The sequence below is a fragment of the Podarcis tiliguerta genome (genome assembly GCF_965153285.1).
Source record: "Podarcis tiliguerta genome assembly, chromosome: 2".
NCBI lineage: Eukaryota > Metazoa > Chordata > Lepidosauria > Squamata > Lacertidae > Podarcis > Podarcis tiliguerta.
Window position 1 is genome coordinate 32370121 of NC_139535.1, and position 16155 is coordinate 32386275.

Sequence of the window (16155 nt, forward strand, 5' to 3'; positions counted from 1 at the left end):
ATATTTTGCAATTTAACTGCATTATTTCCAGTTATCTTTTTCTCTGAATCTCTCTGTGTGTACCTGTGCATCTGCCAACTGAGGATGACACTCCATTCTTCTATCAGGTGAATTTGACTCTTGTCTATGAAAGCTTAACCATAATTAACGTGTTAGTTGTCAAGGCACAGCAAGACCTCCCACCCTGCGTCTATGGAAGTTGTCCTGATCATGATGATTACTTGTCCAATTCCCATTCACACATCTTCCGCAATGAGAAAGTGCTCAATGGCAGCTTAATTTAACCTCATGTTTACACAGCAGAATCTTTAAAACACTGCTTGTTTGAGAGAAATAAATAATATGAATAATAATAATAATAATAATAATAATAATAATAATAATAATAGGTGGGATTCCAACATAGCAGCAAGGCAAACACTCTCCCCCCCCCCAGCAGATTTGGGGGTGGTATACCATATGGGAGGGGGAAGGGGGAAAGTCCTATTGCACAAGCAGAAGTCATTCTACTCAAGCAAATATTTTGTTAGATATTTCCCACTGATAATTTCTCAAACATTTATAGTATGGTTAGCATTTAACCATCATTGTTTGTCCCTGATAACCCTATGTAATTGGTCGAATCTTAATTTAACTGAAATCTGAGGAATAAATAACCAAGGCCTAGGACCACCCAGTTACCCATGCCTGAATTTAAACAAAGGTATCTCAGACCCCAGTCTCTATCTACTAACATGATGCTCAGCTGTGGCCTTTACGTTTTATATGTTACTCATTTTTGTGCTTTATATTTAAATATTGTGTTGTGATTCATATTTTTAAAAATTGTTACCTGCCCTCATCCTAAGGATTAGGAAAGGTGGAGACTCTTTTTTTAAAAACACACACACACAACCCAGTGTGTTAGAAATTTAACTGCTTCAGAAAAGACCTGACGCAGAAATCTGGGTTTATAGCAGCGTACAATGCTGTATATGCAAAGCATTCAGCTTAATTACAGAGATTTATGTAATCATCTGTTATGTGGTCATAGCAAGATTACAGTGTTACTTAAATCCAGGAACCATAGACATAAATGTGTGTGTTTGCCTTTAATTAAAAAGAAGTCTCGTATCCTTGATCAGTGAACAAAATTAACCAGTGTTCAGATATCCCTGAACTGGGATTATATGTCCTTCTGTGTACAAGGTCTCCCAATGTGTGCATCTTTGATTCATGTGTTAATTGTGCAGGTCCTTGGGGGAAGGGAGGCATAAAGCAGGAGCACTGTACTTCCTGATTAATGCTAGTGAGCAGCCATACAGTGCTCAGTGCATAGCGGTTAGGCTTCTCCAGTCCCAGCTGAGAATATGGTTCCATTATCTCCCAGCTGCATAGGGAATCCATAAGGGCCTTTTCTGCCTGGCTGATCAGTACAGTGGAAGCAGTGACTTGATGAGAGCTGAGATCTTTGTTTGATTTGCTGTAAAATGTAAAAGAGAAACTGGGATATTTTATTTTACAGTTCTGTAAGTACTGGTTTTTCTTCCATAGCTGCATGTGAGCGAGTTGTGACTTTGCCAGCTACATATAATTTTCTGTTCCACTGCTCTTTGCTGAATTTAACAGGGAGGAATGAGGGTAATCTGTTTACAGATTGCAGGTTGCTTTGGCTATCTAAAATGCAGGCATGTGATGATTGTTTCAAGGAAACAAATAACTTGACTTTTTAAACTGGGTTTTCTTCTTTAAGAGTTTAACAAAATGTAGCTGCATAGTTTGATGTTTTGCTTTGAAGTGTGGCTTGGATGTGTTCTTTAAACTATCCTTTTTGTGTTAGCTAATATTGGGGGGGGGGGTACTATTTCTTCAAATCAGCATTTACTAAGTGCCATCATTAAGCATCTTTTTAAATTTGATGTAGTCTTACAGTTTCTCATTATACCTTTTTAAATTCCAATAAAAGTCGTGTTGGGGGAAGGAACAGTGTAGTGGCAGACTTGTTGTTCTGACAAATGTAGTCCATAACTTAGTATGCAGAATAGGCACAATGATATTACTTATAATGTTCAGGTGTTTTATTTAAAAATTGTTGACATGTTTTATTTATGATTTGAGTGTTGAGTTCAAAACTGGGAACTATTATGCAACTGATATATTTGATGTGGCTTTATTTTGCAAAACAGGGTTTTTCCAATAGAATTATTTTTCTTGCAAAACACAGTATGTTAATCCCTAATATTTAACACCTCTTCGTTCTTTGTTATAGACACAAAAGTACTACTGAGTTATAATAGTAGTACTGTATGAGTTTTGCTAATGGCAGGTTGCAGCAAGTTGTGGCATTGCATATTGACAGCTGAAAGAGTGTGTGTGTGGCTCATAACATATATTTTGGGGTTCCCTCATTTGTTTCCCAATGACAGTTGACCTTAAAAATGATATGAATTACGGTGGCCTTGGGCCTGTTGTTCTAGTGTTCATGCCTATTTCAGGACAAAGCAGTTTTAAGGCACCGCTGCTTGAAAACTGGCATGCTGCACAAGTTGAATGAAACCATGTGGTTTGGGAAAGCACCTACTGGAATGCAAATATATATATATATTCCTGAATAGGCAATAAGTCTCAAAGCAGAGCAGAACCACAGGCTGTTAGGTATGAAAGTGGCTCGCTGCTGAGGACAGAGTATCTTCTCATTATCTGTGGTTGATGTGAATGGCTAAAGAAAAAGGAGAATGTCACAATAGATGGTTACCTACAGTAGCACAGAAAGCATCCACACAGCCTAGGGGTATTGAGAGCAAAATAAAGAAACTATACCTGGAAAAAAATGGTAGGAAATCAATGTAGCCTCTTTTATTTTTCAGTCTCTTCCCCCACTCCAAAGTTACCTGAATTATTCCGCCTTACAGATGTATGCTGATATTTCAGCTTGGTACTGGCTGGATCCATGGAAAGGGCTTGTCTGAAGTAAATATGCATAAATAAACATTTCTTTATTCTTTTTTTTTAAAAAAAAATCTTATTGTTTTCAGCGACTGCTCCCACAAGCACTTTCTTTTAATTGAAAGAAGGGTCAGCCTTTGTTTCAAAACAAAAAAGCTATTTCAGTGAGCACTTGTTTTACAGAAGGCTTATAGAGATATTACAGTAATTTATTCTCCCAGCAAATTTGTAATTTCAGCATTTGTATAATGGTCATAAGCAAGTATGGTGTGGAATATGATATTGCTCTGTTAGGCATATTAGTGAAACTAACATCTTTAGTTACGTTGTCAAACCATTTGCAAATATATACACACACACATAAAGGCTAAAAAAAACCATGAGAGAACAATTCCATTTGTATTCCTTTGCAATGGGCTGGTGGCTGAAGCTGGTGCTGGTAGTGAACAGACCTGATCTCCTAAGAACCTATGTTTTTTCAGTAGAAACCAAACACTTATTTAAAGTCCCTGCAGGAAGCATGATTTCCTCAAAGCAAGTGCTTTAATTCTCTTTTAAATGAGTTGGAGGAGGAGAAAAGGATTGAGCTGGTGATATTGCTGAGTTGCACTGCAACATCCACAGTCATTACTAAGACTTTGAATATTTGTAGTTCTGTGACTTTAATAAGTTTACATGGGTTTCCAGTTGTTTGAAACAGTTTGAGGATCTGAGCTTCTGACCGCCTCTGTTCTTACGTGAATGAAAATCTGATATAGGCGACAGCTGTAAAGAACAGCCTAGGAAAGCGTTGAATGGCCCTGATGGGATTAAAAGCTGTGCTGACGTTATGCATGTATGTGTATAAAGTAGCTGGCATTGGAGAGCGCCAGCAAAGCCTTATTGTTAGATAAAGCAAAACAAAAAATGTTTGGAATTGGATCCACAGACTCAGAAATGGATAGAAGAAGGAATTAACAAGAACACTGTTGAACCAGTGCTTCTGAACATGCCCACAGCACAGTCATATTACCAAGTTGTACCCCTGTCAGAACAGCAGTAGAAATTTGATTCAGGTGACAACTTACAAAAAGGTAGTTGTGTTAGTCTCCTGTAGTAAAAAGGCAACAAAGAATCTTGTGGCACTTTAAAGACTTAGCAGATTTATTGGAGCATAAGATTTTGTAGATTAGAGTCCACTTGATGCATCTAATGAAGTGGAATCTAGCTCATCAAAGTATGTGCTAAATGTGCTAGTCTTTAAAGGTTGCACAGCACCTTCTTATTTTTGTTTCAGGTTGTAACTTCAATTGTGGAATACCAAAGAGCTAATATTTGGTGAAGAACAATGTTTACTCAAGCAGATCCTTGGGGGGGGGGGTGTTAAATAGTAGATTTGGAATGCAGATATTTATTGCACTTTCATCGTGTGCCTTTTAGCTTGTGTTTTGACTTTATGTTCTGTTTCTCCCATTTTCCTCCCTTGCCTGTTTTTCAAGGTATCAATTTTGTTTCTCATGATTTCATCATCGTCATTAGTTGCATAAACTCCAGGCAATTCTTCAGTATGATAACAATGAAAACTGAAGCCATGCCTTCTGATTCTCAATCCACCCAGCATTTTTTATAATTTTCTATGTTTTGATCACATTGATATCTATCAGTATTAAATTATAAAAAGAAAGGAAATCTTTGTTAAATTACAGTCTCTTCACACCCACAGATACCAAGCCTATTATTATAACATGACAAGGTAAATTACAGGTGTGATATTTGGGGTCCTTGATCAGGAAATTTTTGTATGCCATCAGGGAAACAGGTAATGACCGATTTACATGCGTCCAATTGATGTGCATTGTGGCAACCCAGGAGTGGCTGGAAAAGGGGGCGGGGCGCAACAGGGCAGATGGGGCTTCTGTGCACTCTGCCATTGCATTTGATGACCTGGAATGCAACCCCTGCGCAAATTGCGGGTTGCCTGTATTGCAGTATACCATGGATACTTAAAAATCTGGGTTCAAATAAAATGGAAAATGTGACCAAAGTGTTTAGGGTCATGGCTTTATAGCAGTGTTCTATAATCAGCTAAGTCTTGTGGATTTTGGTTGCAGTCTGCTAATACTAAAAAGCAGACTTTGAATCATTCAGGACAATGTCAGTCATGCGGAGATTGAAGGAGTGCCATTCTTTGTAAGTTACCCTCTAGCCCCGTGCCATGCGATGTCAAAGTAAGCAGCTAGGGTTTCTTTAGAACCTCCCAATGCAGTTCAAAACAACATCAACCCCATATAAGTATTATTTAAGTGGAAACATGAGACTTGTGTACGCATTAAGTTTCCTGAATAGCTCAAGGAAAATAACAAACATGGAAAAGAGGTACAGTCATACCTCGGGTTGAAGTAGCTTCGGGTTGAACATTTTTGGGTTGCACTCTGCAGTGACCTGAAAGTAATGGAGCGTGTTACTTCCGGGTTTCGCCGCTCGCGCATGCGCAGACGCTCAAAATGACGTCATGCGCAGAAGCGGAGAATCACGGCACGTGCGGACGCAGGTTGCGTTCGCTTCAGGATGTGAACGGGGCTCCGGAACGGATCCTGTTCGCATCCAGAGGTACCACTGTATAGGAATGGAGTGGAAGATGTAAGGAGGGGAGCTGAAGCCCTTTTGCTTATTGGGAATCAGTTTGGAACAGACAAACTATGATTTGGGTGGACAGAATCAGTTTGGAGCAGTCTCATTGAGGCATGATCCAAGGAGGACTAAACTGGGTAGCGAATAATTTACAGACTGAACTAAAGACCTGGCTGGCTTCTTGAGGGAAGAGGGCACCAGAGACAAATTTTGATTTGGGTGGACAGAAGGGACACAGCAGAACAATATGTGAATTTGTTGTGCCACTGCAAGCGAAGCACAGTTCCCTGCTGCAAATTGGTTGCGCAGTCCTAATTGGAACAAAGTTGTTTAAAGTCTCTATCATATCTGGGCTTGATTGGTAGAAGTGTCCCATGTGGGAACTGGGCTTATTCTTAGAAGATGCAAATGGGTATTAAGTTACCAGTGTCCTTCAGGAACAAGTTTCTGTTCTCATCAGGGCCAGTAAGGACCAAACAGAAGCTTGTGCTGACAGTTTGCAAACAGTGTGAGTAAATAATTAAGCATTACACACATTTGGCGTCAGGCGTGTGCTATAGAAGGAAGGCGTGACATAGTAAATCCCACCTGAAACGTACCTGCCATTTTCCAAACCAGACTTGAATTCTGCTTCTGTGGGACAAATGCAGATTGGCTGGTGGGCTACCCAGTCCTTCATTCCTTGCACACACACACACCAGCACCATGGCAAAGGTACATGACTGGCACTCAGACTAGGATGACCGGGCTCCATCTACATGAGAAGGAGAACACAAGAACTGAGTGATTGGATCTTCCACTCTCTCTTCCAAACCTCAGAAATATTCCATAATATGCAAAATGAACCCGGGAAGAGAATAAGGAAAGTCATTTATATTTTAAGGTTGTTTAAATGAATATTCTAAATTGAAAAACAGAAAATTTAATAAAAAATTTACACACACACACACACACACACACACACACACACCTCAGAAATATTCATAGCCTTCTATAGGTAATATCCTTCTGCTTACATTCTGGAAATACAATCTCAAACTGGTAATGATTCACCAATGAGTTGTGACTGGCTCACAAAGGCTATGAGCCTAAACAGAATGTGTCTCAAAGGGGGGGGGGGGGAGATAAATGAGTTTGTCAGAATATAGATCCTTAACAAAGACAATAGGGTAAAAATGTAGGTCATCCGCCTTGCTCCTTCATACACACAACAATCAGACGAAATTGAATACTCCTTCATTATGTCATGATGGCTGTGGCCGCTAAGATGCCGTAGACATGGTATAACAATGGCTATTACTCGTAACAAGTGGGGCCTGCGACCAGTTAAGGATTCCAGTCAGCTATGCCTACCTCCAGGCCAATATAAGCTTCATAGGGATCAAGCAAACCAATTCACTTGCTTTCTCTCTCCCACCACTAGGATAGATTCCTGGTTTTCTTTTCCAGCTGGCACCCAACATTCTGTGGCTCCTGGATGTTCATTTCTCATTGAGTGGTTGTGTTTTCCCACCGGATGAGGATCCTCTTGTGGATTTTTTTTAAAAAAATGGATTTCTGCATGCCTGGGACTTTACCCAAGGATGTTGATGCTTCCCATTTATTTCTCATTGTCCCCTTTTTTGCTCCAATCCTGTTGTTAGCAGAGCTTCAACTCCTCAACATACCTTTTCCGTCCAGTGAAAGCACTTGGACTCACCAGCAAGGAACTTGAACCAGCCCTCTTTTAATTAAGTTCGGTAGGTCCTTGGGAGGCTGAGAAGGTGAAAGAGATGTTTGCAGAGGGAGGCAACCACAAGTCTTTTCAACAGTGGCTAGCCAGGTGGGGTGGAGCTACAGCAGTAGCCTCTCAACAGAAGCATCACTGCTGATTGCTGGGAAAGGTGGTAGCAAGGGCGGGGCTGCATGGGTGAACCGTTGGACCCAGTCTGGTGCTCCTACCAGTGCACCCAGACAACTCCCACCTTGCTGTCACGAAGTAAGCAGAAGTGGCACTTCTGCCAAGAAGCTATTGCTATGGCTCCACCTCAAGTGAGTCACTCCTGGTTTTGCTCACATTCAGTTGGAATCAAGCCTCATTGGGGTGAATGAGGGAATACTTTTGCATCTTGTATTGTTGTTGTTGTTGTTTAGTCATTTAGTCGTGTCCGACTCTTCGTGACCCCATGGACCAGAGCACGCCAGGCACTCCTGTCTTCCACCGCCTCCTGCAGTTTGGTCAGGCTCATGTTTGTAGCTTCGAGAACACTATCCAACCATCTCGTCCTCTGTCGTCCCCTTCTCCTTGTGCCCTCCATCTTTCCCAACATCAGGGTCTTTTCCAGGGAGTCTTCTCTTCTCATGAGGTGGCCAAAGTATTGGAGCCTCAGCTTCACGATCTGTCCTTCCAGTGAGCACTCAGGGCTGATTTCCTTAAGAATAGATACGTTTGGTCTTCTTGCAGTCCATGGGACTCTCAAGAGTCTCCTCCAACACCATAATTCAAAAGCATCAATTCTTCGGCCATCAGCCTTCTTGATGGTCCAGCTCTCACTTACATACATCACTACTGGGAAAACCATGGCTTTAACTATACAGACCTTTGTTGGCAAGGTGATGTCTCTGCTTTTTAAGATGCTGTCTAGGTTTGCCATCATCTTTCTCCCAGGGAGCAGGCGTCTTTTAATTTCGTGACTGCTGTCACCATCTGCAGTGATCATGGAGCCCAAGAAAGTAAAATCTCTCACTGCCTCCATTTCTTCCCCTTCTATTTGCCAGGAGGTGATGGGACCAGTGGCCATGATCTTCGTTTTTTGATGTTGAGCTTCAGACCATATTTTGCGCTCTCCTCTTTCACCCTCAATAAAAGGTTCTTTAATTCCTCCTCACTTTCTGCCATCAAGGTTGTGTCATCTGCATATCTGAGGTTGTTGAGATTTCTTCTGGCAATCTTTATTCCGGCTTGGGATTCATCCAGTCCAGCCTTTCGCATGATGAATTCTGCAAATAAGTTAAATAAGCAGGGAGACAGTATACAGCCTTGCCATACTCCATTTCCAATTTTGAACCAATCAGTTGTTCCATATCCAGTTCTAACTGTAGCTTCTTGTCCCACATAGAGATTTCTCAGGAGACAGATGAGGTGATCAGGCACTCCCATTTTTTTAAGAACTTGCCATAGTTTGCTGTGGTCGACACAGTCAAAGGCTTTTGCATAGTCAATGAAGCAGAAGTAGATGTCTTTCTGGAACTCTCTAGCTTTCTCCATAATCCAGCGCATGTTTGCAATTTGGTCTCTGGTTCCTCTGCCCCTTCAAAATCCAGCTTGCACTTCTGGGAGTTCTGGGTCCACATACTGCTTAAGCCTGCCTTGTAGAATTTTAAGCATAACCTTGCTAGCATGTGAAATGAGTGCAATTGTGCGGTAGTTGGAGCATTCTTTGGCACTGCCCTTCTTTGGGATTGGGATGTAGACTGATCTTCTCCAATCCTCTGGCCACTGCTGAGTTTTCCAAACTGGCTGGCATATTGAGTGTAGCACCTTGGCAGCAGCATCGTTTAAAATTTTAAATAGTTCAGCTGGAATACCATCACTTCCACTGGCCTTGTAATTAGCAGTGCTTTCTAAGGCCCATTTGACTTCACTGTCCAGGATGTCTGGCTCAAGGTCAGCAACCACACTACCTGGGGTGTACGAGGCATCCATTTCTTTCTGGTATAATTCCTCTGTGTATTCTTGCCACCTCTTCTTGATGTCTTCTGCTTCTGTTAGGTCCTTTCCACTTTTGTCTTTTATTATGGTAATCTTTGTACAAAAAGTTCCTTTCATATCTCCAATTTTCTTGAACAGATCTCTGGTTTTTCACATTCTATTGTTTTCCTCTATTTCTTTGCATTGCTCGTTTAAGAAGGCCTTCTTGTCTCTCCTTGCTATTTTTTGGAAATCTGCATTCAATTTCCTGTATCTTTCACTATCTCCCTCGCATTTTGCTTACCTTCTCTCCCCCGCTATTTGTAAGGCCTTGTTGGACAGCCACTTTGCTTTCTTGCATTTCCTTTTCATTGGGATGGTTTTAGTTGCTGCCTCCTGTATAATGTTACATAGTTCTTCAGGCACTCTGTCCACCAAATCTAAATCCTTAAACCTGTTCCTCACTTCCACTGTGTATTCATAAGGGATTTGACTTAGATTGTATCTTACCGGCCCAGTGGTTTTTCCCTACTTTCTTCAGTTTAAGCTTGAATTCTGCTATAAGAAGCTGATGATCTAAGCCACAGTCAGCTCCAGGTCTTGTTTTTACTGACTGTATAGAGCTTCTCCATCTTTGGCTGCAAAGAATACAGTGGTGCCTCGCAAGACGAAAAGAATCCGTTCCGTGAGTCTCTTCGTCTAGCGGTTTTTTCGTCTTGCGAAGCAAGCCCATTAGCGGATTAGCGCTATTAGCGGTTTAGCGGCTATTAAAGGCTTAAGGGATTAGCGGATTAGCTGCTAAAAGGCTATTAGCAGCTTAGTGCCTTAGAAAAAGGGGGTGGGGAGCGGGGGAAAAACCCCCAGGAATCGCAAGACATTTTCGTCTTGCGAAGCAAGCCCATAGCAAATTCGTCCTGTGAAGCACCTCCAAAACGGAAAACCCTTTCGTCTAGCGGGTTTTCCATCTTGCGAGGCACTCGTCTTGTGGGGCACCACTGTATAATCAATCTGATTTCGATGCTGCCCATCTGGTGATGTCCATGTGTAGAGTCGTCTCTTGTGTTGTTGGAAAAGAGTGTTTGTGATGACCAGCTTGTTCTCTTGGCAGAACTCTATTAGCCTTTGCCCTGCTTCGTTTTGAATTCCAAGGCCAAACTTGCCAGTTGTTCCTTTTATCTCTTGACTCCCTACTTTAGCATTCCAATCCCCTATAATGAGAAGAACATTGTTGTAAGTCTTGTTGTAAGGTGTTGTAAGTCTTCATAGAATTGGTCAATTTCAGTTTCTTCAGCACCAGTGGTTGGTGCATAAACTTGGATTACTGTGATGTTAAAAGGTCTGCCTTGGATTCGTATCGAGATCATTCTATCATTTTTGAGATTGCATCCCAGTACAGCTTTTGCCACTCGTTTGTTGACTATGAGGGCCACTCCATTTCTTTTATGGGATTCTTGCCCACAGTAGTAGATATGATGGTCATCTGAACTGAATTCACCCATTCCCGTCCATTTTAGTTCACTGATGCCCAGGATGTCAATATTTATTCTTGCCATCTCATTTTTGACCACATCTAACTTACCCAGGTTCATGGTTCTTACATTCCAGGTTCCTATGCAATATTTTTCTTTACAGCATTGGACTTTCCTTTCGCTTCCAGGCATATCCGCAACTGAGGGTCCTTTCGGCTTTGGCCCAGCCGCTTTGGCCCATCTCTGAATCTACTTGTACTTGTCCTCCGCTCTTCCTCAGTAGCATGTTGGATGCCTTCCGACCTGAGGGGCTCATCTTCCAGCGTCATAATTTCATATGCCTGTTGCCTCTGTCCATGGAGTTTTCTTGGCAGGGATACTGGAGTGGCTTGCCAGTTCCTGCTCCAGGTGGATCACATTTGGTCAAAACTCTCCACTATGACCTGTCCATCTTGGGTGGCCCTACACGGCATAGCTCATAGCTTCTCTGAGTTATTCAAGCCTCTTCGCCACGGCAAGGCAGTGATCCATGAAGGGGGCAACTTGTATTATAACCAACTAAATCGTACTCTGAGTAGTTACTTGGTTCTAAGCCATGCCAAGGGACGCGGGTGGCGCTGTGGGTAAAACCTCAGCGCCTAGGACTTGCCGATCGTATGGTCGGCAGTTCGAATCCCCGCGGCGGGGTGCGCTCCCGTCGTTCGGTCCCAGCACCTGCCAACCTAGCAGTTGAAAAGCACCCCCGGGTGCAAGTAGATAAATAGGGACCACTTACTAGCGGGAAGGTAAACGGCGTTCCGTGTGCTGCGCTGGCTCGCCAGATGCAGCTTGCCACGCTGGCCACGTGACCCGGAAGTGTCTGCGGACAGCGCTGGCTCCCGGCCTCTAGAGTGAGATGAGCGCACAACCCTAGAGTCTGTCAAGACTGGCCCGTACGGGCAGGGGTACCTTTACCTTTAAGCCATGCCAATTATTTCAATGGGACAACTCTAAGTAGAACTAACATTGAATTCAACTCCGTATCTCTAGCACTGAAGAAACAAATTTGGCACACTATTTTCGTACTCAATCAAAATGTTAAGGAAGTGCTTTGCATGTTACATTGATTTTGAAACTTCTGGTGCATCCTTTGAAGCCTGTGGTTCTTATAAGATCTTATTTTAAGCATATTTATATCTGACCTATTTCTTGATGCATTACATGTGGAAATGATGATATATCTCCTTAGGCTGTGCTCCGAAGCACACTTACTTGGAATTAAATCTCCAGAAATTAATGGGACATACTTTCCAAGTATATGTGCTTAAGATTGTTCTTCAAATAACTGGCAGAGAATGCATTTGTGCTGCATCTTACTCTGTGTGTGTGCATGCTTGCAATTAGCGTTGATGCAACAGTACTATAAAATAATAGAATGTTAATTCCCTTTATAGTTTGCATTTCTATAATGATGCTGTGCCATGTGATTATCCTCAGACACAAACTACTAAAATTATTAGAACTTGGCTTTTTCTTTTCTTTTGCTTTTTTTGCTTCTCATCACTGTTTGATGAGAATCTGAGGCTAATGTTGCCCCCTGATTAAGTATCCACACCACAGTCTATTGAGCCAGGAGACAGTTAAATATTTTATGTGAATCAATGCAGTATATGAAAATCATTTGCTTTTGTTTCCTTAGTATCAATATATATATTTGCTGGACAGTAGCAAACCAATTAAGTGGAAGCACCGATGCAGGTTAACCTAGTTAGTCCCCTTTCCCCGTCATTGTTTTCTCTCTCTCCGCCTTGGAATTTTATTTCTAAATTGAAGAAAAGTATACCTTTACACAGGCAGTCTTGTGGTTGTTAATATTATATCACTTGCATCTTTGATATATTTCAAGTTGTTAATTATTGTGCCTTGCACATCAACCTCAAATGTATGATTTTAAGTTAACAGCTCTGGCCATTTGTGGTATTCGTTGTTGTTGAGCAAATAGTTCTGCTTATGTACCAAATGGCTGTATTGTATGGTATAAGCCAATGGTAGGCTTCTCAAACAAGACATACATGTGAGGATTTGAGAAGGAGGCTAAACCCCTCTGCCTTGCAATTCACATGCTTGCTTTCTTAGAGAGGGAAGGACTGGAGGTGATGTTTCTCACAGAAAAGGGGCTGTACTTTCATCAGTTGGTTTGTCAGGAAAGAGAAGCTTGTGATTTAATGTTGAGAGGAAAGCATAAGAAGGGCTGCAAAGGAATAAAGTATCTCTTACGGTGAGACATAAAATGCAGTGGTGTGGATTTTAGAGGAGATGGCAAAATTTACGGAAGCAAGATATCTCAGGCTGCTGGCAAAGGAGAGTCAGGAAGAGAGATTTAAGGTTCACCAGGCGGAAGACTTTATATCAGTGGGGAGAAATTCAAATGCCTGGCAGAATTCTTGCTGCTGTCCAGTAAAGTGTATTGACACTGCAAAGAAAATGTAAATAAGGCAAAAGAAGCCTGGGCTTATTATGGCCAGATGAAATGCAGGGAAACAGTTTTCAGAAGAGGAGGGGAGAGGATGTGTATGAGTGGAAAAAATATCAACAACATTGGGACAGACTCAGGAGCAGCTGTCATGTTTGCTGGTAAGTGGCCGAATAAATTACTATGAATCTTGAATAGCTTGTAGTGTGAAAAGGATGTTTAGAGATGTTGTTGCCTCTAGCAACTTTTTTTATTATGACTGAGCACATTAATAGCATCACTGCCCAAGCTTTGAAGCAAACTCTATTCTATAGAAAGTATTTAGAATAGTACTAGATGCATTCTCTCTTCCTGGTACTGTGCGAGGCAATGATTGCTTAATAGCTTTTATTTAACAAGCAGAAATTAGTGAGGGGTGGTTACAAAAGGTAGCTAGCTGCACATATATGTACAGATACTACAATAACTAAAATTTGCAATGCTTATAAAGGGAAATAATCTCCTTGGAGGATCTATGAGAGATTAGATGTTCTGTTAAAACTATTTTATGTCATATATATTAACTTTTATGAGTTCTGAGAGTTCAAATGAAACTAGAACATCTGTGCACCACAGAGGTTTACTGGAATGCCTTTTGTCATTAGGCATGTGATTATTTATGAGCAAGGTAATGGATTAGGTTCAGTAAGCAAAAAGCAATTTCCTCAATTGTGGCATTTTAAGGTATGTTTGTGTACTTTTCAGACTCAAAGAATTTTATTTCTGTTGAATTCTTCTTTTTCCTTTTCTTCTTTATTTACTGTCATTAATGATCCTTGTAGAATCTGCACAGATAACAATATTTTTGTGTGAAAGGGTCATTCTAATAAGTTTTCCCATTCATTTCAATTTGGTTTACAAAGGAGAACTTCCGAGTGCATTGAGGCTGGCTCCTATAATCTATCTATCTATCTATCTATCTATCTATCTATCTATCTATCTATATCTCTATCATTTCTATGCTATAGAATATATTGTTAAAAAAATAATCATTAGTTTGTATTGTTCAGCTGCATTTGTATGTTTCAAAGTCCAAGAGTTCTGTTCTACTTGGTAATCACTTTCCCTGCCATAGCACAACTCAAATGAGGCAAATCCAGCTTATTGTAGTCCTTAACCTCCTGTTTGCTCTTGAAACCAACTGGAGAACCATATATAAAAATTAAAATCACTCCCACCCCCGCCAAAACTGTTTAGCACAAAATGCAACCCAAAGACTGCACAAAATAGCTATAGTGCTAGAACTTCACAATTTTGTATATCAGTTTCTTGCAAATCAGAAGTGTTTTACATGTGTGCCAAAGAACCAGTGACTCCTGAAAACACGTTGTGTGTGTGTGTGTGTGGAGAATTCTGGCCCCACCGAGTCTGGCAACATCCCGGTTTCACAACATGGCATTGATATCTAACTTGAAGGACTGGTTAAAGACTATGAACTGCTCTCTGGATACTTTGTTCAAGCGAAAAGAAAGAAGCTGCAGCTGCAGCTAATGAAGAGCTAGTGGCCCATCCCACATCTGCCAGGGAGTGTTCAGCCAACAGCACAATGATAGAATGACATTAAAGGTTAGCGGCGGGGTGTGGGGGGAGGAAGGAATTGCCTTGCTGAGTAGGTCAAAATAGTGTTCTGCACTAAAAATAGAAATAGTGTAATTGTTGCTTGTCTGTACAAGTTGTATACGTTATGGAAGGAAGGAAACAAACTGGCAAAAATGTAACTAAAACTCTGGCATAACCATAAATGTCATTCACCTTTTCTTCATGTTTTCAGTCAAGTATTGTCCAGCTCAGGCTATCATTGCAATAATTGTCTTTTTACAGTTGTAGAATACGTTGCTATAAACCTTAAGGAGTCACAAAGCCTTTTATCATTGTGTCTTCTTAATCCAATAATTCTTTTCAAACATATTCTCTGACATCATTATATAACTTCAGAACATTTATCTGGTTCACAATCAGAAAAGCCAGTTTAAAAACAAATGCTGTTAGAATTTTGTCAGATATATTTATCGCTTGGTGAGGAAATTCCAGGGCTCTTTACCATGCAGATTGTTCCTTAAAGTTGGTTTGAGGTACAGCACTTCAAACACAAAGTGAAGCAGGATCTAGCTAGCCTCCCTTCGCTTACTACAAAAACAAAATGAAAACATCAGCATTCATTTGTGCTGGGTTCCACAGTTTCTGCAGTATATAAGGCCCCATAGGGCCCCGCTCAGTGGAGTATGCCCTGTTCAGCTGTGAAGCAAAGTACCTGCTTATAAAAGTACAGAAGCTATCCTCTGTTGTGACTGAATTTTAAATACAGCCTTGAGTCTCAGCCTGGCCTGGCTTTGTAGTCCATCATATTTCCGATTTAAGAACATAAAGACAGCCTTATTGGATCAGACCAATGGCTTAGCAAGTCCAGCATCCTCCTCACAGTGCCTATGGGAAGCCCATAAGGAGGGCCTGAGTGCAATTGCTCTCTCCTGCTCATGTTCCTTAGCAACTAGGATTCAGACACATGCTGCCTAGTGCCTCTGATGCTGGAGGTAATATATAGCCATCGTGACTGTAATAGATATTGATAGGCTTCTTCATGAATTTGTCTAATTCCCTTTTAAGTTGGTGGCTGTCATTGCATCTTGTGGGTTGTCTGTTCAGATGTTTCATTTCATAGAAAGACAATAGTTGAAATCATACTTTTCTGGTCATAATTTTGAGAGCCCTGATTTAGAATCTTAAAGATGAACTCTGCCAGCCCTTAATTGAAAGTGAAGCTCTTGAATTTTAGATAATGATAGAAATTTAGATTTGAAACTTCAGCATGTGGCTCTTGAATACACAGAAGGAAAGGGTTAGAGTAATGTGGGTCACTGGAATCTTGGTTAGAAGATAGGATGGTAACTGTTTCTAGCCACTCTGTTGCTTGCCTCAAGCAAGATAGATCTCTGTTGTTTAGCTACATTCCCCCAAAGTAGCTTGGGTTACATTTCAATGGAAGTGCACAT

The 16155-nt window shown here is 41.1% G+C and overlaps 1 protein-coding gene across 10 annotated transcripts in view; it reads left to right on the top strand.

Annotated features, from left to right (window-relative positions):
* The window catches only part of LOC310670124 (contactin-4), a 506424-nt gene that overhangs the window by 210780 nt on the left and 279489 nt on the right, over positions 1-16155 (top strand). Inside the window, exon 1 of one of the 10 annotated variants that reach the window (XM_083424809.1) lies at positions 1260-1508. The exons of 8 other annotated variants lie outside the window; for them this stretch is intronic. The gene's annotated coding sequence lies outside the window, so the exon portion shown is untranslated. Of the gene's footprint in view, positions 1-1259; positions 1509-12800; positions 13288-16155 lie in introns of those variants that run through there. One more of the 10 variants, XM_083424808.1, reaches the window with a different exon arrangement.